At 39.3% G+C, this 22,371-nt stretch overlaps 1 protein-coding gene across 6 annotated transcripts in view; it reads right to left on the bottom strand.

Moving 5' to 3' along the window:
• Positions 1–22,371, bottom strand: part of LOC126473250 (ribonuclease 3) — a 313,037-nt gene that overhangs the window by 131,915 nt on the left and 158,751 nt on the right. The window lies entirely within an intron of this gene.

Below are 22,371 nucleotides of genomic sequence, written 5' to 3' on the forward strand. Positions count from 1 at the left end.
AAATTATATTACAAAACCAATAGTCAATGGCCTCTCAGACCATGACATGCAGTTCCTTCTGTTAAATGTTAATACTGAACAGGATATAAAATCTGTTAAATCTGAGCTCAAGAGGGTAATCAGTAAGCCAAAAATTGATTATTTTAGGACACTCCTCAGAGACATTCACTGGACTGATGTTTACAGTGCTCATGGCATGAATGAAAAATATAACATTTTTGCTAATAAAGTGCTTACCTTATTTGAACACTGCTTTCCCCCAAAACTTACCAAGGTTAGAGCAAAGTCTACAAAGAAGCCATGGATTACTCGAGGAATAGGGGTATCTTGTAAAACAAAAAGAAAACTGTATCTGTCAATCCGAAACATTTCCAATGTTGATGCTATAGCACATTATAAGAAATACTGCAAAATATTAAAGACTGTAATACGGATGTCAAAGCAAATATATTACAAGGAAAAGATAGTCATATCAGATAACAAAATAAAGACAATATGGGATATAGTGAAGGAGGAGACCGGTAGAACCAGACATGAAGAGGAACAAATAGCATTAAGAGTAAATGATGCATTGGTGACAGATGTGTATAGTGTTGCAGAACTTTTTAACAAACATTTTATAACTGTTACTGAAAAGATGGGGTTGTCAGGTTCGGTAGATGCTGCTATGGATTACCTTAGACCAGACATTTCAAGTAACTTCCATAATATGAATTTGACCCTCACTACCCCAACAGAAATAATGTCCATCATAAAATCTTTAAAATCAAAAACATCTAGTGGGTATGATGAAATATCAACAAAGTTAATTAAAGAATGTGATTCTGAGCTAAGTAACATATTAAGCTATCTGTGTAACCAGTCGTTTATCAGTGGAATATTTCCCGAATGGCTGAAATATGCTGAAGTTAAGCCACTGTTTAAGAAGGGAGATAAAGAAATAGCATCAAATTTCCGTCCAATTTCACTGTTGCCAGCATTCTCAAAAATTTTCGAAAAAGTAATGTACAGTCGTCTTTATAACCATCTTATCTCAAATAACATACTGTCAAAGTCACAGTTTGGATTTCTAAAAGGTTCTGATATTGAGAAGGCTATCTACACTTACAGTGAAAATGTACTTAATTCATTAGACAAAAAATTGCAGGCAACTGGTATATTTTGTGATCTGTCAAAGGCATTTGACTGTGTAAATCACAATATCCTTTTAAGTAAACTAGAATATTATAGTGTAACAGGAAATGCTGCAAAATGGTTCAAATCTTATATCTCTGGCAGGAAACAAAGGGTGTTATTAGGAAAGAGACATGTATCAAGCTATCAGGCATCATCCAACTGGGAACTAATTACATGTGGGGTCCCACAAGGTTCCATTTTGGGGCCCTTACTTTTTCTTGTGTATATCAATGACCTTTCATCAGTAACATTACCAGATGCCAAGTTTGTTTTGTTTGCTGATGATACAAACATTGCAATAAATAGCAAATCAAGTGTAGTCTTAGAAAGATCAGCCAATAAAATATTTGTAGACATTAATCACTGGTTCCTAGCCAATTCTTTGTCACTAAACTTTGAAAAAACACACTACATGCAGTTCAGAACTTGTAAGGGGTGTCCCAAGAGTATATGTCTAACATATGATGACAAGAAGATAGAAGAAGTGGACGGTGTTAAATTCTTGGGATTACAGCTTGATAATAAATTCAACTGGGAGGAGCACACCACAGAACTGCTGAAGCGTCTTAACAAATCTCTGTTTGCAATGCGAATTTTGTCAGACATAGGGGATATAAAAATGAAAAAGCTGGCATACTATGCTTACTTTCATTCCATAATGTCATATGGGATTATTTTCTGGGGTAATTCATCAAGCCAAGCTAAAGTTTTCCGGGCACAAAAACGTGCAGTAAGAATTATATGTGGTGTGAACTCAAGAACATCCTGCAGAAGCCTGTTTAGGGAACTAGGGATACTAACTACAGCTTCCCAATATATTTATTCCTTAATGAAATTTGTCATTAAAAATATATCACTTTTTCAAACCAACAGCTCAATTCATGGAATCAATACTAGAAATAAGAATAATCTTCACAAGGATTTAAAGTCACTTAGTCTTGTACAAAAAGGTGTGCATTATTCAGGAACACACATTTTCAATAACTTGCCAGCAGCCATAAAAAGCTTAACAACCAATGAAATTCAGTTTAAGAGAAGCCTAAAGGATTTATTGGTGGCCAACTCCTTCTACTCCATTGATGAATTTCTGAGGAAAACCAACTGATTTGTATATAAGTACAACATAACTTCTGCACAATTTCAGTGCAGTAATGTGTTCACTGAAAATTTGTGTGTGTGTGTGTGTGTGTGTGTGTGTGTGTGTGTGTGTGTGTGTGTGTGTGTGTGTGTAAGTATAATCTAACTTCTGCACCATTTCAGTGCAGTAATGTGTTCATTGTAAATAAGTATTACAGTAGTTGTATTACATGTTTCTTACCTTATAAATAAATATAAAACTTTTTTATTTTAAATTCAGTGCAATAGTATTTGTAAAATGACTCTTAGTGTTCATTAAAAAATGACGATCATTCCACTTGGGACCTGTGGAATGGTACATTAGCTTATTTGTTTTAGTTTAAATATTTGTCATGTATTGTTGTTTTTCTGACATGTTCCACATCCTGGAGGACCTCCTCACTACGGATCAATTGGAATGAAAGTAAATCTAATCTAATCTAATACCAACTCATCAGAGGCAGGGCCATCTGTGAAAGCCGCGATGTCACTTACCAACTCTGCTGCAATCACTGCAAAACCCTTTATGTCAGCATGACAGTCCACCATCTGTCCACCAGAATGAATGGCCACAGCCAAACTGTTGCCAAGCACAAAGTTGACCACCCAGTGGCACAACAAGCTCATGTTCAATGACTGTTAGACAATCTATGCCACCTGGATCCTTCCTCCAAGCACCATCTTTTCTAAACTACGTACATGGGAACTATCCTTGCAAGACATCCTTTTCTCTCGTAATTCTCCTGCCTTCAATGTCCACTAAACAACTGTCCCCCACCGTCTATCTAAGTTTCCCAGTTGCTTGTCCTGTTACCACTTCCCAGTCCATGTCACCTTTCCTGTGCTGCATCTCAGTGGTTCTGGTACCCATGTATCACATGCCTAGCCCATGCACCTGCCATCTCTCCCACATTCCTAGCCACCACACCTGCTGCCTTCCTTTGAGCTGTTAACTAATAGCTATATCTCCCCCTCCCCCGATACAACTCCTATCCCACCGCAGACCACATGCCTGGACAGAAATCCTGGTATCCGGTATTGTGTGTGTAGATGGCAGTGGCAGTGTAGGTGTGTGTAAGTGTGTGTGTGTGTGTGTGTGTGTGTGTGTGTGTGTGTGTGTGTGTGTGAACTAGCTAACTAAAGGGTTTCTTCCAAAAGCTATCAAAGTTTTCATTCCCTTTGGTGTGTACCTGTTGACAACTCAACACTTTTGCTACTCCTAATTTATATATTTTCTGCCAGAATGTCCTTACTATAAATACTGAGATAAGGGATTGTGGAATAGAAATAAACCAAATCAGCTGAATAGTGGAAATGTCACTGGATAGGATGAGATACTTAGGGATTTCTATAGATATAACACAAAAGAACTTGCTTTACTTCTAGAAGTAATTAACTTTAGGTCACTGGAGCAACAAAGGGTACCAAGCAATTTGTAAAAAGTTCAGGTCATTTTCTAGAAAGGTTGTCAGACAAATATACATAACTGTAGGCTAAGATCACTGATGGCAGTCAGTTGTAGAATTATGGAATGTGGTTTATGCTCACACATTATGACATTTTTGGAGAACAAAAATTTCCTCTATAAAAATCAACACAGGTTCCACAAACAGATATGTTGTGGCAAACAGTTCACTGTTTATCTTTCAAACCTAGAGCACTGTAGAAAAAAGTGGCTAGGATATTACTGTGTTCCTTGACTTCCAGCAGGCATTCAATGCAGTTTCACACTGTAATTTAGTGAATAAAATACAAACTTACAAAGTAGCAGACTAGATATGTGACTGGAGTCAGGACTTCCTGGGAAAAAAAAGGAAGAAGAAGAAGACAACTTATTCTTAATGGGATGAAATTGACAGATGTAAGGGTAATTTCAGGGGTGCCCACAAGAGGTTCTGTAGGATTGTTATTGTTTACACTATATATAAATGGTCAAGTAGACAGCACCGTAAGCTCAATGTGGGCGTTCACAGACAATGCTGCTGTCAATAGGAAGTTTGTAATGTCATAGAATAGCAGTGAGAGACAGGAAAGAGGATCGATAACTGATGCAGGGACAGACAGCTGATGTGTAAATCAATGTATGCAAATTAGCAAACAGATACATTACTGTTTGATTTCGTACTGCCAAAAAATCAATGGAAACAATAAAAACCCTAAAATACCTAGGAGTAACTGTCAGAGAGACCTAAAGTGGAATGAACACATAAAACTAACTGTAGAGCAAACAAATGCCAGGCTGAGATCCACTGGAAGAATATTCAGAAAATTTATCTCATCCATGAAGCAAGAGAGACTAACACTTGCAAAACTGATTCTTGAATACTGCTTGCCACCCAGAGACCCTTAATAAGGTAGATTTATAGCAGATGTTTTGAAGATCCAGTGAGGAGTGGGACATGTTTAATAAGTGTGAAAGCATTATGGAGAAACTCAACCAACTCCAGTGGCAGATGCATAAGAGTGGTGATGTGTGTTAAGGAGATATTCGCTTTTAAAATTCTAAGAGGGCACGTTCAAAGATGAGTTAGGCAATATGATGAATATCAAGTGAATCAATCATGAAAAGACCATTAAAAAAAAGGCTGCATATTCAATGCTACTGGTGGTTCAGAGGATGGCATACTTATGGGAACAGGTCAGGAAGGAAGAAAATGTCAGTAGGCTTAGATTATGATGACAATAATGATGATGATTCAAAATAATGATACTGCATGAGACTGGCACACATAATAAGCAAAAAGTGAAGATAAAAATTAAAATAAACCATTTATTTTTATTGATTTTCTTTCTTTTTTTAGTATCAAAACGTAAAAAATCAATCAGTGGCATAAGTTTGGAGTAGGTACAATGCTAAGTTTTTAAGCAGATACTTTACATCAATAAACATTCTGTAATTTGGATTTGTCAAAAATGTGTTAAAAATAAAACTTATTCAAGGAGCCTCTAAAAAAATGGGTCATCTTATAGTTGGGCAAATATAGTAAGTTTCTCATGTGTCTGAAACAGAAATTTTATAATCATTGCACATTGCCAGTTTTAACTGAATTTTGCTCAATGAAATATGGAGACATGTATGAAAGGAATTATTAGAAGAAAAACAAAATCAGAAGTACTGTGGACAAGTGTAGCAGAAGACTGTAATGTGAGAGAGAGTCAACAGGAGGCTTTTACCCAGTAGGGGAAGTTAAATGGGTGACGAATCCATTTTCTGCTTTATATTTCAATTTTTTGGTTCAGAAAATTAAGGAGCAGTGATATTTGTATTACTTCTCAATTCAGACCAACTCAGTCTGCATATAGTTTCATTAATTCAGACATTCTTCATCTTTATCATCCGATTCTTATTTGATGTCAGCTTACTTATGCTTTAAGCCTGTACCAAATTTCTAAAGAAGACAGATTAATCTGTTGAAACCTAATCCGGCTAAAGTGAAATAAAAATTTTTGTGCACCTGATGACTGATTTTATTTGACAAAAGGAACAGCTTTACTGACCTGAATATAAATTGGTATCATTAAAGCGACTGTCCTCCATCATCTGCCAGCAACACAACTTTTGAACTGAAAAGTACTTCAACAGATGGAAAACACAATGCATGTCTACAATATCAGACTGTAAATGGGCACACCACTGATGGTGAACTTAAAGTGAAGAAGGTGCTTCAGGGGAACAAGGTCACATTCTTCTTGCATCTTTCTTTTAAACTACTATCTAGCTTCACACTAGCAGGAATAACTCCAGAAATTTAAAGCATGTTTTGCTTTTAGGTTGGTTGGTTTGTGGGGGTTGAAGGGACCAGACTACAAAGGCCATCGGTCATTTTGCTTTTAAAGAGTGGAGAAAAACCTAGTCACATCATTACAGAAAGAGCCATTCTGCTATCTGCTCATAAAGAGTTTGGAAAAGCTAGAGAAAACTTAAAAAAGGCTGACCACAAAATTGGGATTTGGAACAGTTATGTGGGGCAGAAAGCAACGGAAAGAGATTAACATGAATACAAGAACCCTTTTCACCGATCACTTGCACTTTACCTGCAGCCTATTGGCCAACATGTAGAAATGGATACATGGAAACGACTCCTAATCATTAAGTCTGTCAAATGGACAGGTAATTCAAATCCAGCGACTGCATAAATGGATGTGGAAAGCACTGACACACTTAACATGAGGATATAAAATAACTTTAAGGATGCATTCAATGAATTAATATCATTCTTCTCCAATGGCTTCAAATTTACAATACCTGCGAAAATGATTATCAAAATCTCAAATCACCAGTGGTGTTGAGCACCCATTCATTCAGAGTCTCTCTCAAATAGTACTAAAGAAGTACAAAAGGAGAACTGCTTAATCCTCAATAAAGCCAAGCTGCTGAAGACCAACTTCTCCACTGCTCTATTGATGATAACCTCCAGAGATGTGGAACAAGTCAAGGTATACAAGAAGTAATGAGAAATAAATGTTGTATGAAAGTTCTTGTAGAAAGCAAATACTTTTGGACTAAAGGAGACCACTCACCCAAAAGCACAGGCATTGAGCTGTCAATAGTGGAGGAAGTGTTGTAAAGATAACTCCCACCTGCGTAGTTCAGAGAACCTGGTGCTGGAGAGAAGGATCCAGATGGCTCAGGTTGTGAAGCAGCCATTGAAATTGAGCATGTCATAGTTCAGAGAACCTGGTGCTGGAGGGAAGTATCCAGATGGCTCAGGTTGTGAAGCAGCCATTGAAATTGAGCATGCCGTATTCAGCCACATGTTGTGGGTGATCAACTTTGTTCTTAACAACAGCTTGGCAGTGGTCATTCATCCTGGTGGACAGTTGGTTAGTAGTCATACCAACATAAAAAGCTATGCAGTGTTTGCAGCAGAGTTCGATACGATATGGCTGATTTCACAGGTGACTCAGCCTCTGATAGGATAGGATATACTCTGTGACAGGATTGGAGTAGGATATGCTGGATGGGTGGGTTAGAAAAGTCCTGCACCATGGTCTGCCACAGGGATATGATCCATGTGATAAGGGGTTTAGGTTGGAGTGGCATGGGGATGGACTAGGATGTTGCGCAGTTGGATGAGTGACACAGCACCACTTCAGGAGGGGAGGGAAGGGTCTTTGGCTAGGATGTCCCTCGTTTCACTGGAAGTTGAGAGATAATCAAAGCACTGGTGAAAGCTATTGTTCAACTGTTCCAGTCCAGGGAGATACTGGGTGATGCGACACAGCAATGGACATGACACCCTTCTATGCCAACTCGTTTATGGGCCATCTAGAGGAAACCTTTCTAGCCTCCCAAAACTCCCAACCCTCAGTCTGGTTCAGGTTCACTGATGATACCCTCATGATCTAGACTCAGGATCAAAACAACCCATTCACATACCTTTACAACCTCAACACCTTTACTCCCATCCTCTTCACGAAGTCCTCCTCTAACTAACCTGCCACCTTCCTGCCACTTCCACTCTCTGATGGCTCCATCCATATCTCTGTCCACATTAAACTCACTAACCACCAACAGCATCTGCATTTTTACAATCGCCATACCTTTCACATCAAAAATCCCTATCACACAGTGTAGCTATCCTTGGATGACTTATCTACTGTGACGAGAACTTCCTTGCCCAATATGCTGAAGGCCTCACAGAGGTCTTCACAGACAGGCAGTACCCTCCAAACCTTATCCACAAACAGATTTCCCACACCATATCCGATATGCACCCAATCCTCCCACTACTCCATGATTCAGCTAAGAAAAAGTGCCCCCTCATCACACTGGACTGGAAGAACTGAACCATACCTTCGCCATGGCTTTGATTTTCTCTCATCTTGCCCTGAAATGAGACACATCCTACCCAAGTTCCTTTCCACATCTCTTATAGTGGTGTTCTGTCACCCACCCAACCTACATAACATCCTAGACCATTCCTCTACCATTCCCACTCCCAACACTCTTGCCATAGGGATTATAACCCTGTGGCACACAAAGATTCGAGACCTGTCCAGTCAACCCACCCAGACCTCCTATTCCAGTGCTGTCACATGCTTCTCCTACCCCATCGGAAGGTGGGTCACTTGTGTAAGAAGCCATGTCATATACAACTATGCTACAAACACTGCACAGCTTTTTATGTTGGTATGACTACCAACTAGCTGTCAACCGGATGAATGGCCACTGACACACTGTAGTTCAGAGCGAAGTTGCAGCTGAGCTCAATAGTCTCAATTTGAATGGCTGCTTCGCAACCCAAGCCATCTGGATCCTTCCCTCCACCATCGAGTTCTCTGAACTATGCAGATGGAAGTTATCCTTAAGGCATATCCTCTGCTCCTGTCGTTATCCTGGCCTTAATCACAGGTAACCCACTATCCCCACACCATCCAACCACCAGTTTCCTCTTCCACTGTCCACCCAGCCCCTCCCACTTCAGATACTTATGTCACCTTCAGTATACAATGCTTTCCACTGGCTGCTACAATCGTTACAGTCCCTATATTTGCCACCCCATCTTACCAAATCTGTAGCTGGCAAATAGGCCTCCTCCCTCCAAGCTGCTAGCCACCCATCCCAGTCCGTCCTCCTGCCTCTCACCTTTGTCCCCCTCCACACAGTCCACCCAATACTAGCCTGACCACAACCATGCTTCTGATTTTCAGTGAGTGGTCTCCTTTAATCCAAATAAGCTAATTATGAACATTTTGTTAACAACTGACTATCACCAAATTGCTATATCTCATTTCTGCTTACACCTACTCAAATTAATGTAATAAAATTAGCAGACACTAATATTAAAACAATATCTGCAACTTCCTCACTTATATTAAATGTTGTAGGTGCTGTTTATCTATTACTACTTTTTTATTATCACATGACTATGCTTGAGAAACATATAAGAATTACATTTATGAACATGAAGAACTTAGGTCTATTTACTGTTAACACTATTTCTTGTCATTCTGTTAACAAGAGTTTTCAATTATTGAATTCTTAGTCTTAGACAAAAGTATGTTCAGTATATTATCCAAAAGACTGGGGCTCTATAGTCTTATGAAAATGTGAGCCTCATACTATATCCACAAGCACAATATGTTCACCAATGTATGATTTCCGAAAACATCTGGAAAAGCTGTTGAACCCTCTCATGGGACATTGACCTCAGCAAGTTTGGAATTCTACACAAGTTGTGAATGCTAGCCACATGTCATGATTTCTGAAAACATCTGGAAAAGCTGTTGAACCCTCTCACGGGACATTGACCTCAGCAAGTTTGGAATTCTACACAAGTTGTGAATGCTAGCCACACGTCAGTTTTTATATGGATGCTACTAGAAGACTCTTTTGGCCACACAGGACTGTTCAGCACCACTGCATAATGATAAATTCTATGAATATATAAAGGGTGTTGCCCCACCTCCCCCCAAGAACCAGGGACCTTGCCGTGATGGGGTCAACTGCATGTCTCAACTCAATGATACAGATAGCCGTACCGTGAGTGCAACCACAAAGAATGGGTATCTGTTGAGAGGCCAGAGAAACATGCATTTCCTGAGGAGGGGCAACAACCTTTTCAGTAGCTGCAGTAGCAACAGTCTGGATGACTGAGTCGGTGGGAAAAGTCTTGATGACTGACTGATCTGGCCTTGCTACATCAACCAACATGGCCTTTCTGTGCAGGTGGGCTGAAAGCAAGAGGAAACTATAGCCATATTTTTTCCTGAGGGTATGCAGTTGTAGTGTATGGTTAAATGCTGATGGCATCTTCTTTGGTAAAATATTCCACAGATAAAATAGTCCCCATTCAGATCTCCAGGTGGGAACTAGTCAGGAGGATGTCGTCAATAGGAGAAACAAATCTGGCATTCTACAGGGTGGGCTGTGGAATGTTAAATCTCTTAATCGGGCTGGTGGGATAAAAATTTAAAAAGCGAAATGGATAGTGTGGAGTTAGATATAGTTAGAATTAGCAAAGTTCAGTCGCAGGAGGAATAGGACTTATGGTCAGGTGAGTACAGGGCTATAAATACAAAATCAAATAGATGGGGTAACTACCATGAACAGCACAGTGAACACATTATCTTACCTGAGATAGACACAAAGTCAATGCACACAACAGTCCTACAGTTTATATGCAAACTAAAGTGCGCATCATTTATGTTGGCGGCCGAGTTTAGGTTCGTTCTGCGCATCTGACATCACAAAACACAGTCAGTCAATGAACAGAGAACGACGTTGCCAGATCTCGACTGCAGTGCATAGCATGGACGAGTGTCTTGAGTTTTAGAAACATTCAGTCATAAATAAAGTAATAGAACATAAGCAATGTCTTGATAGCAGACTTTCTTTTATAGAAAGTTTTGAAAAAGCATTCTTTATACCAATTGCTTCATATTCTATTAATTAATTAAACCAAACAAGCAATAAGACTCCTAATTCAGGCGATAGCAAGGAAAGGTGTTTGTATCAATCTCACGAACTGCTTTTTCGCAATAAAGAACAGCGGTAATTGTTTATTTCCTATTGTACTTCGACGAAGCGTGAGTACTTCATAGTCATACCAACAGTGTTTGTCAGTATTTTGCGTGACATGTTATAGTCCTCATTGCGTTCTGTAGTCAGAGGAGCTGCGTTAGCGTAACGGTTAAGGTGTTGGGCTTCTACGAGAAAGGTTGTGAGTTCAAACCTTGTGTGCTGCTTAATATTTTCATTATTTAAAAACAATATGTAAGTGCCTTACTTCACTAATTATATTCGTTTGAATGCAATTTTTTTTTTAAATTTCTAGTGCTTTGTCTCTTCATTAACCTTTTCGCTGCTGCAGACACGTAATCCCCGCATTCCGCGCTGTGCGCGATTTTGTCATCACTGCAATGCTCGCCTGTACAGACCCATGGTGTTCCCACTGCTTTGACACACTTATCATTTGATTTCACAAAAACTATTTGGCCCAAAAATTTGATTTTTACACGTCTTCTTGACTGATACCTTCCCCCCATAAATGACTTAATTTTGTTTCGATGTTCAACGCAGTTATTATGCAGTAATTATGTAGTAATTTTATATGAAATTTAGGTATCTTGTCCACATTTCATTCTCAACATTGTGGCAACTAAAATCGACCATACGGAAAGTATACTCTATGGACTTATACCTCTGCAAAAAAAATGGTTCAAATGGCTCTGAGCACTATGGGACTTAACTACTGTGGTCATCAGTCCCCTAGAACTTAGAACTACTTAAACCTAACTAACCTAAGGACAACACACACATCCATGCCCGAGGCAGGATTCGAACCTGCGACCGTAGCAGTCGCGCGGTTCCGGACTGCGCGCTTAGAACCGCTAGACCACCGCGGCCGGCTATACCTCTGCAAACTCTTCAAAATTTTGTGCAATGGTTTACAATATTTAATGCTGCATAATAACTACATTGAACATTGAAACAAAATTAAGTCATTTATGGGGGGAAGGTATCAGTCAAGAAGACATGTAAAAATCTAATTTTTGGGCCAAATAGTTTTTGTGGAATTGAATGATAAGAGTGTCAAAGCAGTCAGAACACGACGTGTCTGCACAGGCGAGCAGTGGAGTGACAAAATCGCGCACAGTGCGGAATGCAGGGAGCACGTCTTTGTAGCAGCGAAAGGGTTAATGCGGCCATGGTGGCTTTACTTCATGAACTGCGCGGTCCCCCCTAAACGTAAGCTTGCGAACTATGCTATACTATGGCGCTGCTTCTATTGGCGCGTGCGTCGTGTGCAACTGGCAACACAGCAATCTCCCGCGTCTGGGCGGACATGCGCGAGCCGCCAAGATAAAAGAATTGAACTATAGTTCTGCAGACGAAGGGATTGAAGAAATGTATGATGAGAAATTATTCAGATAGTTAAGGCAGACAAAAACAAAAACTTAATTGTGATGTGGAACTGGAGTTCGATAGTAAGAAAAGGAAGAGAAGAAAAAAGCAGGTGAATATGGACTGGGAGAAAGGAATGAAAAAGGAAGCTGCCTGTAGAATTTTCCACAGAACATAATTTAATAACTGCTAACACATGGTATAAGAATCACAAAAGAAGGTTGTATACATGGAAGATATCTGGAGACGTCAGACGGTTTCAGCTCAATTATTGCAAAAAATTAGGAAATTAAGTAGATGAGACCTGGATAAGTTGAAAGAACCACAGGTTGTCAAGAGTCTAAGAGGGCGCATGAGGCAATTATTAACTTCAATAGAGGAATGGAATACAGTGGAGAGTGAATGGGTAGCTTAGAAGATGGAATAGTGAGAGGAGCAAAGAATCAAGAAGTTAAAAAGATGAGTCCTACTAGAAATCCTTGAACATCTATTAGTCTTAGGAAGAAGAAAGTGCTGCAGCTAAAAGTGCTGCTGCTAGGTAGTAGCCATGGGCGAGGTGTAGGCCCTCAGTTACAGGAAAGTTTAGGGGCAGCATACCAGGCCACCAGTATCTTCAAGCCAAATGCAGGGCTGTCATGTGATAGAAGACCTAGAGTCTTTATGTAAGGACTTTACAAAAGAGGACCATGTAGTGATAGTGGGTGGAGCGGGAAACATTTTGGACAGGGATTGGGCATATGACATAAGTGGTAACCCGGACAAGATAGCTTCCCTGACTCATGGCACCAATGAGCTGTTCCCGTCATGATCAACCACACCTTGATGGAGCTGTGAGGTGAATCAATGTGGGGTTAGGGATGGCTCTGAGGTCAGCCTCCTTTGCTCAGGTTTCTCTGGTGCCTGTCTGGACTATCAACAGATGGGGTTTCACTAGGCATGGCCTACACCTAAACAGGACTGGGAAGGGAAGATTGGTACAGCTGATTCATGAAAGTATACGGGGTGGATCTCGGGCCACACATGGTCAAATACCTGTTGTCACAGGTAGGAAAAGTAGGCCTTTTTTAGGATAAATCCAGACAGCAGGTTCCCCTGTCTAAAGAGTATCTCCATCACTTTAAAAAATACTGAAACAATCACTCACAAGACAGATTTTAACACCTCAAATATCACATATACCAGATGTCACAAAGAAAAATACACCATTGGAAAGAGTAACATGGGGCATTTCACAGACTTAACAATCTTCCATCAAAATATGCAATCAATAAAAAATAAAATATAGCTATTACAAGTTGAGCTCCAATCTCTGAACTGCAGTGTAGTTTGTATTACTGAGCACTAGTGCAGAGACACAAAAATCCAACATGTAGTATTATCATTGTACAAAAAGGCAAACTCTTACTGCAGAACTACTTCAAGGGGTGGAGGATCATACACTTATATCAGAAAACGAACACAGTTCAAACAAGACGAGGCCTCAGTACAGTAACAGAAGACAAACACCTTGAAATATCAGCTATTGAATTAACAGGGCTTGATATTAGTAAGAAATTAATCATTTTGTGTATGTACAGATCTACCAGTGGTAGTGTGGACACTTTTTTCAATAAGTTAACAGAAGTTCTAGATAAAGTCTCAAGCACAAAGGTGACATAATTCTGTGTGGGGACATTAACATCAACACTAATATCATAAATGAATCCAGCGGCACCTTCATAAACATCCTTCAAAGTTTTGGCATGTCCCTATTTGTCAATAGTGCAACAAGGGTTACGACCACGACTTCATCAGTAATTGACCATGTGGCCACAAATATGGACAGGGAAAAATATGATGTAGCTATAAAAGGTCTAGGACTATCAGACCATCACTGTCAAATAACAACAGTAAAATCAGGCATCGAATCATTCCCTAAACTACAAGCCTACAAATGACATATCAGAAATCAAAATAAAAGATTTTTCAAAAGAACTAGAAAAACAAAGCTGGAATGAAGAATATAAGGAAACCAATGTGAATATGAAATTCTCTAAATTCTCCACATTGTTTAAATTGAACTCTGAAAAGGCATTTTCCAAAAGTATGCATGTCTGTATCAACATCTCACAAAAACAGATAGATAACAGCAGGTATTAAGAAGTCATCCCAAACACTTAAACACCTCAGTTCCATGAAAAAGATCCGCAATGATCCAGAATTCTTAAATTTCTATCACAGATACAAAAAGATCTAGAAGAAGGTGCTGATTGCTGCAAAAAAAGTCATTTAATGACAAAAAACATATAATGCAGAGAATAAAAGCAAAGCAGTCTGGGATGTTATAAAAAAGGAAATGGGGAGAGGCAAACAAACGCAGAATAACATACTGCTAAGGGAGAAGGATAAGGTAATAAATGATCCACAACACTTAGCAAAATATGTAAATGAGCATTTTTCTAGTATTGCAGAGAAGTTACAGCAAAAATTCCCCCAAACAAATATTACACCTGTAAATAATGTTGCACTAAATACAATGATGTTACTCCCAACCACAGAGAATGAAGTCAATAAAACTGTACAAAAACTAAAAAATAAAAAGTCAGTAGGCTTTTGATGAAGTACCAATGTGTGTACTGAAACAATGCATAGAGATTATACAACGTTCCATAACAAATATAATAAACGAATCCTTCACATCAGGGACATTTCCAGAGCTGTTAAAAAGATGAATGTGTCACAGGCATATTTTTGGATCTTTTTAAGGCATTTGATACAGTCGACTACAAGATTCTATTAAATAAATCAGAAGCATTAGGAATAAGAGGGGTAGCTAATGACTGGTTTCGATCATACCTAACAGATATGGTACCAACAGTAGAGATAACACATACTTCAAATAGATCTAAACATTTAGTAATATAATAGAGGGAAAGATTCCACGTGGGAAAAATTTATTAAAAAACAAAGATGATGTGACTTACCAAACGAAAGCGCTGGCAGGTCGAAAGACACACAAACATACACACAAAATTCAAGCTTTCGCAACAAACTGTTGCCTCATCAGGAAAGAGGGAAGGAGAGGGAAAGACGAAAGGATGTGAGTTTTAAGGGAGAGGGTAAGGAGTCACTCCAATCCCGGGAGCGGAAAGACTTACCTTAGGGGGAAAAAAGGACGGGTATACACTCGCGCACACACACACACACACACACACATATCCATCCACACATATACAGACACCATGTATATGTATGAATGGATATGTGTGTGTGTGTGTGTGTGTGTGTGTGTGTGTGTGTGTGTGTGTGTGTGTGTGTGTGCGCGCGCGCGCGAGTGTATACCCGTCCTTTTTTCCCCCTAAGGTAAGTCTTTCCGCTCCCGGGATTGGAATGACTCCTTACCCTCTCCCTTTAAACCCACATCCTTTCGTCTTTCCCTCTCCTTCCCTCTTTCCTGATGAGGCAACAGTTTGTTGCGAAAGCTTGAATTTTGTGTGTATGTTTGTGTTTGTTTGTGTGTCTTTCGACCTGTCAGCGCTTTCGTTTGGTAAGTCACATCATCTTTGTTTTTTGATAAACATTTAGTAAAACACTTATCAGAACCAAAATACATTAATATAGGGGTTCCGCAAGGTAACATATTAGGACCAATACTGTTCCTGATATACATCAAAGGCTTTCCCAGTAGTGTTACTCATGGTGAAAAAATTCTCTTCGCTGATGACAGCAATATTATAGTCACTGAGAAAACAAGAGAACTCCTTGCCGAGAAAGCAAATGAAACTCTCGACGAAGTTTATGATTGGTCAATAAGCAATAAAGTGACATTGAACATAAAGAAAACTAATCTCATGATTTTCAGTATGAAGAGGAAAAATGACAATGTTAAATTAAATGTAGATGGAACCTTTATAGACTGTGTAACAAATGAAAAATTTCTGGGAATGAATATTAATTCTCAGTTGATGTGGTGTCAACATACGGAGGTACTTGCAAACAGAATGTCATCAGCATGTTACGCCTTTAGAATCCTATCATCAGTGTGTAGCATGCAGTGTCTTTTAATTACATATTATTCATATGTACACTCAATTCTTAGTTATGGCATTAGTTTTTGGGGAACAAATGCACAAAATATGAACACAATTTTCAAACTCGAGAAAAGAACCATAAGAATAATAACAAAAAATTCTAGTTGAGCTCATTGTAAAGATCTGTTCAAAACACTGGGGATTTTAACTGCTCCATGTGGATACATTTACCAGTCAGTTGTACATATCAAAAATAACATTGCACAAACAGCTCCGTCGATGACCATGCAACAACAGATAGACTCAACGTACACTTACCAAGAAAAAATAAACATAAAACTCAAAATAGCATTTTCTACGAAGGAATAAAACTGTACAATAAATTACGAAAAGAGATTAAAGAAATTGCAAAAATACCCTTATTTAAAAAGGCAGCTAAAAAGTACCTGTTATCCAATACATTTTATACACTGAAGGATTACTTAGATAAAAGACAGTAGTGGTTTGATACAAATTGTTGTACAAATAATAATAATAATAATAATAATAATAATAATAATAAAACATCCAACATTCCAAGTAACACCTTCACTTTTTCCTTCTTTTTTCCTTTCTAGAAATACTTACCGCAAGCTATGCATAGCACAATACTAACACCTCTTCTTCTTTCTGAGCTCAACATCTCACTATGGAGGGATGCTGACTCAGTTTTTCAGGATACCAAATGGGAAGTTGCAGTACAGAAAATGGCCCCGAGATCACCAGAGAGAGAGAGAGAGAGAGAGAGAGAGAGAGAGAGAGAGAGAGAGAGAGAGAGTGTGTGTAGTGAGTGACGTGTTAAGAAACAATGTGTGTATAGTGCGTGCAGTGATTGATAGTGAGACATGAGTGAACACTGTGGCATTACATTATTTAATAAGTTATTTGTAAAAAAGTATTGTATACCAGGAGTAAATCTAATGATTGTTTCTAACTAGAAGTCTGTAAATATATGTCTATACGAATTAGCTTATTTTAAATTGATATAAATTTGTGAATATAATAGAGGGAAACATTCCACGCAGGAAAAATATATTTAAAAACAAAGATGATGTGACTTACCATACGAAAGCGCTGGCAGGTCGATAGAAACACAAACAGACACATACATACACACAAAATTCAAGCTTTCGCAACAAACTGTTGCCTCATCAGGAAAGAGGGAAGGAGAGGGAAAGACGAAAGGAAGTGGGTTTTAAGGGAGAGGGTAAGGAGTCATTCCAATCCCGGGAGCGGAAAGACTTAAAAGGACGGGTATATAAACCAGTAGTAGGCAAAGAAGGGAAAGCTGATAGGTGGTCAGATTATGTAAAAGAGCTATACAAGGGAACTGAACTTGAAGGCAATATAATAGAAAGTGAAGAGGATATAGATGAAGATGAGATGGGAGACATGATGCTGCTAGAATAACTGAAAGACCTAAGTTGAAACAAGGCCTCGGGAGTAGACAACATCCTGTCAGAACAACTGAAATTCTGGGGAGAGCAGCGATGACAAAAATTTACACCTGTTGTGCAAGATGTATGAGAGAGGTGAAATATCCTCAGACATCACATGTAATAATTCAAATTCCACAGAAAGCGAGTGCTGAAAGGTATGAATATTACCAAAGTATCAGTTTAATAAGTCATAGTTGCAAAAAACTAACAAGAATTCTTTACAGAAGAATGGAAAAACTGGCAGAATCTGATCTCTGTAAAGATCAGTGTGGATTCCAGAGAAATGGAAGAACACATGAGTAACACTGACCCCTACGATTTGTCTTAGAAGATAGGTTAAGGAAAGGCAAACCTATGTTTACATCATTTGTAGACTAACAGAGAGCTTGGGCAACATTAACTGGAATGTACTCTTTGAAATCCTTAATATACGAGGGGTAAAATACAGGGAGTGAAAGACTATTTACAACTTGTACAGGAACCAGACAACTGTTGTACGGGAAGCTGTGGTTGAGAAGGGTGTAAAACAGGGTTGTAGTCTGTCCTTGATGTTATTCAATCTGTACAATGAGCAAGCAGGAAAGCAAACAAAAAATTGGAGAAGAATTAAAGTTCAGGGAGAAGAAATAAAGTTTGAGGTTGCCAATGATATCGTAATTCTGCCAGAGCCAGCAAAGGACTTGGAAGAGCTGTTGAATGGAATCAACAGTGTCTTCAAAGGAGACTCTAAGATGGACATTAACAGATGCAAAACAATGATAATGGAATGTAGTCAAATTAAATTGGCGAAGCTAGGGGAATTACATTAGGAAATGAGACACTAGAAGTAGCAGATGAGTTGTGCTCTTTAGGCAGTAAAATAACTGATGATGACCAAAGCAGAGAAGATATAAAATGTAGAGTCTCAATGGCAGGAAAAGTGTTTCTGAAGAAGAGAAATTTGTTGACAGCGAATAAAGATTTGAGCATTGGAAAGTCTTTTCTGAAGTAATTAGTCTTGTATGGAAGTGAAATGTGGGTGATATACAAAGATCAGACAAGAAGAGAATAGAAGTTTTTAAAATGTAGTGCTACACAAGACTACTGAAGATTAAATGGGTAGATCATGTAACTAATGAGGAGGAACTGAAGAAAACAGGAGAGAAAAGAAATCTGTGTCACAACTTTATTAAAAGATGGGTTTGGTTAATAGGACATGTTCTGAGATGTCAAAGGAAAACCAACTTAATACTGGAAGGGGAGGGAGAGGGAGAGGGAGAGGGAGAGGGAGAGGGAGAGAGAGAGAGAGAGAGAGAGAGAGAGAGAGAGAGAGAGAGGGGGGGGGAGGAGGAGGGAGAGGGATAGGGGGAGGTGGAGGGGAGGGGGAGGGAGAGAGGGAGGGGGAGAGGTGGAGAGGGGAGGGGAGGGAGAGAGGGAGGGGGAGAGTGAGATGGAGAGGGAGGGGGGAGGAGTAAAAATTGTGGAGGGAGACCAAGATATGAATACTGTAAGCAGGTTCAAACAGATGTAAGTTGCAGTAGTTATTTGGAGATAGAGAGGCTTGCACAGAATACAGTAGCACAGGGAGCTGCATCAAACCAGTCTCCGGACTAAAGACAACGATGAACACCACCACCACCAACAACAACAACAACAACAACAACTAGAACAGAATATTCAGGAGTAATAGTAAATACTTTAGGAGATGAGACTATACACTGACTAGAATAAAACATTCAATATAACATGCATTCAATGTTTATTGTCCACAGAGATAAATTTTCATTTCATGTTCTGGTACTCCAGTTGCTACAGGTTTATCTATCAACTGTCATTTTTGTTTTTAAGTTCAAGTCGCAAAGTTGTGCTGGAGCGCACTTATTTGAATTTTTCGACTGTGACTTTGATTTGTCGAGCAATTCTACTGTATTGTTTCAGCATGCTGCAGGTATCTGCAATTGTGCACATGTCAACATGGTATCTGTTTACAGGTTTTTTAGGGAGACACTGCTGCTATTTGTATTGTGTTTTCACTAAACTTCATGGGACTGGCGCTTTGCTCAGCAGTCATATTGCCATGGGCTGTGGTGCATGCAGTGTGGTGTAATCGTTAGCATCGCTCTCTGGCATTCTGAAGGTACAAGTTCAAACCCAACCACCAGCAATGATTTGTTATTTAGTATTTGTCATTTCTGTAATACTCTTGAAATATCTTATGTTTGTAATGCTTGTATATTCTGGAATATTCAATGTCTGTATAAATATAAGCAGTCTGGAATATTCAATGTCTGTATAAATAACTGTGCTTTCAATTCATAATCTCAGTGTACTTCATTGATGACCCTGTTTTTGGATTTGGACTCAATTGTGGTTTCAACATGACACTGTTTGTTGGACACACTGGACAGGACTCAATGAAATGGCTGAAAGGAATCAAATGAGTTGCCAAATAGCAAGTGGGATGACATGAGATGTTCGGCAAATGAGTATTTTTACTTTTACTTGGACAGCACAGCAGTGGTTCAAGAACAGTGAAGAGAAGCTCAATAGCTAGAACAAATTTCACGCCACATCAGAAGAAAACATTCGGCAACAATCAGCTGCAAACAATTAAAGAACAGGTCTCAATGTAATGGGGAAATGACACAGTCATTCATACAGAGTGTTTTGGTCTATGCCATATCATGAAGCCAAATACAACAGAAGCAGACAAAATCTCATACTTGATGACAGGAGTTGCAGAAAACATGAAGCAACATCTTCTGGTAAAGGATGTCACCACTACAGAGGAGTTCATCATGTGGAGCCACTTAATTGAGAAAATACAACAGAAAAGAGTTGGATGAAAGAGGTGAGACCGACTGCTGAATGTCATTCCTATGGATGTTGTGGAAGATCACCATGACCTTGACTCTCTCACACGTCAGGTAGTAAGGAAAGAGATACACCAGTGTATGGCAGCCAGAAATGTCAGACTGAGTACATAAGAGATAAAAACCATGAATGTCAACCCTTAATATCAGAAAGTAATAGAGTATGCCCAAAAAGACGTGCCAGTAGTCAAATGTGCCATGAAGATTGGACTTGGCCAACTCAAACTTCTGTTGCAAATGTCAAATGACAGTCAATGAAGGTACAACCAACTCCTTTTCACCAAGTACAATGCCCCACAGAAAAACTGACAACTGGAGGAGGTGGAGATTAGCATCTAACTTCCCATCGACAGTGAGGTCATTAGAGATGGAGCACAAGCTCGGATTAAGGAAGGATGGAGAAGGAAAGTGGCCATGCCCTTTTGAAGTAATCATCCCATCACTTGCCTCAAGTGAATTAGGAAAATCGTGGGAAACTCAAACCAGGATGGCCAGACTGGAGTTTGAACTGTTGTCCTACCGAATGCAAGTTCAGTGTGCTAACCACTGAGTGATTCTGTTCGGTCAGAAAATTGGAGGATGGAGGACAACACACCAGGGTATTTTCACTGTGGGCACCCTAGATGCAACATCATCAACTATGGTCATCCATACAGGCTATGATACTGGTTTTGGAATAGGCGCAGTTCTAGTACAGATTCAGGAAGGTGCTGAAAAGGTGATAGCTTACGCTTCCAGAGTACTCTCAAAGTCTGCAATGAACTACTCTGCATTCACAAAGAGTGGTTTGCAGTTGTCCTGCCAATCAACAAGTTCAGGCTGTATTTATTTGCCAAATTATTCACTGTTGTGATGGATCACCATTCTCTACACAGGCTGACTAACCTGAAAGGTCTAAAGAGTCGAGGGGCAAGATGAGCACCTTGCCATCAGGAGTACAACATGACAGTGGTATACAAAAGCTGACACACACATACAGAGATGTCAACTGCCTTTTATGGAATCCTCTGGTGGAATGCAGCAGTGTAGATGAAACCTCAGTCATCATTACACTGACATGACTGCTGAACAGAGGGAATATCCAGCACCACTGAAAACCATAGAAACCTTGAAGGAGGAAGAACTAGCTTTTGTGGCAGTTTTGGATGCAACTGCCAGAATATATTATTGTTGGCAGCCATCTTGATAAATTTGTAATTGACAGAATTATGTCTGATTGTGGATGAGTTTTGATCTGTGATTGTTAGGGATTGTTATGACTGATTTTAAGTATATATGGTATTAAAATTCAGCTAAGTGTCCAGTGTTTTCTTGCAATTTTCTAAACCTTGGTATTCATGTTTAAAGATTTATTTCTAGACAAGTTGTGGGGATGGATGACGGATGATGGGATAAACAGAGCCTGCATCACAGTCTTTGCCTCTGTAGCAAATCATCTAATTATACACTCTCATTTTGTAACTCAGCTAATTAACAAACCGGTCATCCTCCATGCAGAGCACTGCAATGGCACAAATGAAGATTCCCTGCTACTTAAAATCATGGCGCAGAACTGAAAACGGAACGCTTTTGCTAATGTACTATGATTAGCGCATTTCAGCTCTGATGCAACACTGGTGGATTTAAATGGACAGAATGAGGTTAAAATGCTTCTTCATCCCAATTGGTGAACAATACAAACATACTTATGCAGTTTGATAACATCTGTGTCAGGTTGTAGAAATACAATAAACTCTACACAGAGTCAGACACAGGTATCAATGGCCAGGTCTATACTGATCTGTTAACACACTATTTGAGCCACTGTAAGGATCGTCAATGACAAACTCGTGCCATGGTTACCTCTGGGACATCTGGTACCAATTCCATCTGCAGCTGCGACATACCAT

The sequence above is a fragment of the Schistocerca serialis genome, chromosome 4 (genome assembly GCF_023864345.2).
Source record: "Schistocerca serialis cubense isolate TAMUIC-IGC-003099 chromosome 4, iqSchSeri2.2, whole genome shotgun sequence".
In the NCBI taxonomy this organism is placed as follows: domain Eukaryota; kingdom Metazoa; phylum Arthropoda; class Insecta; order Orthoptera; family Acrididae; genus Schistocerca; species Schistocerca serialis.